Source organism: Limulus polyphemus, unplaced genomic scaffold, assembly GCF_000517525.1.
Source record: "Limulus polyphemus unplaced genomic scaffold, Limulus_polyphemus-2.1.2 Scaffold2807, whole genome shotgun sequence".
In the NCBI taxonomy this organism is placed as follows: Eukaryota; Metazoa; Arthropoda; class Merostomata; order Xiphosura; family Limulidae; genus Limulus; species Limulus polyphemus.
The window spans coordinates 143,647-145,010 of record NW_013668417.1 but is presented as its reverse complement, the minus strand read 5'-3'; the positions used below and the strand labels follow the sequence as shown (position 1 = coordinate 145,010).

Genomic DNA, 1,364 nt, shown 5'->3' with positions numbered 1-1,364 from the left:
TGAGGAAATACCGTAAATCAAAAAAAAGGTTTACTGTTATTTAGTTTGGTTCAAAACCTACAAAATCTTCACTGCTTTCACTGTCATTTATTTTTTATTATTTAGGGAGCATTATAAATAGTTATGTTTTTTTTAAAAAACTACTATTGTTATAAATAACACATTCAATTGAACTAAACTATGCATGCCTATTTAAATATTTTTACATATGGTTTGTGTATATCGTATATATATATACATATATATTATTCATACCTTCGGTGTCTAGGACTCAAGCAGATTTTGACATCAAATTTTTGGGTAAAAAAGTGCGTCTTATACACCAAAAAATACGGTATCTACTCAAGCTTGGTTGAAATAGGTCAAGCTTCAAATTCTACCAAACACTTGGATATTTTCCCACGTCTTGCATCATTATGAAATTTTATGTTCAATAATTAAATTAGGATCCAGTTTGTGTAATAGCATTTGATATGACTGAAATATGTGCTCGCCATGAGATGTGACTGTCAAAAGATTTTGTTAGCATAAGAAAAGGAAAAGTTTTTTCTAGAACCCAACTTGTGATGAACCTGGTGAATTTTATTAATTCAGACTTTCTTCTCTGGAAAACTTAGTTACAAACATAGGACAATATGAATATGGATTAAAATCATAACACGAGTGTAAAATACAATCTTTTTGATCAATAGCCTTGATTTCTAAATTCAGTTTTTGATTGAATTTATGCCCATTTAAATTTTATATCGGAACTTTTTAATAGCATTTTTTAAGAGATCTTTCTACTGATTTCATTTTAAATTTGGGAAAGTAAGCATTCTTATTCACCATAACTCAAGTGCCTTTGCTTCTATTTTTTCATGCCAAGGAAAAAGGGTAAAGTCTGATTAAGTGTATGAGTGCCAAATATGGCTGATGTTGCTAGGACCATTATCATGGTTCAGTGAGAGATTTTTTTTTTTATGATTTCTGTAGTTTCTAAACAATCTCTTTCATTTTTAGTTTTGGGTTGGTGTTGGAGAAGAATTTCATTCCAAAGTATTTTGTAACCTGTTTCAAATTGATGATATGTTAAAGCAGATATCTTTAATTCACCTGTATGCATGTGACCTTGATGTTGTGTCTTATTTCTAAGGAATGTGACATTTGTCCAATGTATTTAATTTCACAATCGATACTGTATTTGCCTTTTGTTCCTATATTGGGGATTCTTTCAGGTTAGGTTAACAGTTAACATGTTTTATGTTGTTGATAGGTGAAAGGTTAAGAGTTAACATGTTTTATGTTGTTGATAGATGAAAGGTTAGGAGTTAACATGTTTTATGTTGTTGATAGGTGAAAGGTTAGGAGTTAACATGTTTTAT

The 1,364-nt window shown here is 29.7% G+C and overlaps 1 long non-coding RNA gene across 1 annotated transcript in view; it reads left to right on the top strand.

Moving 5' to 3' along the window:
• Positions 1 to 874: 874 nt before the first annotated feature.
• LOC111087888 overlaps positions 875 to 1,364 on the top strand; it is a 1,858-nt gene continuing 1,368 nt past the window's right edge. The window contains exon 1 of the long non-coding RNA XR_002612514.1: positions 875 to 1,255. This is a non-coding gene — a long non-coding RNA (uncharacterized LOC111087888). The remainder of the gene's footprint in view (positions 1,256 to 1,364) is intronic.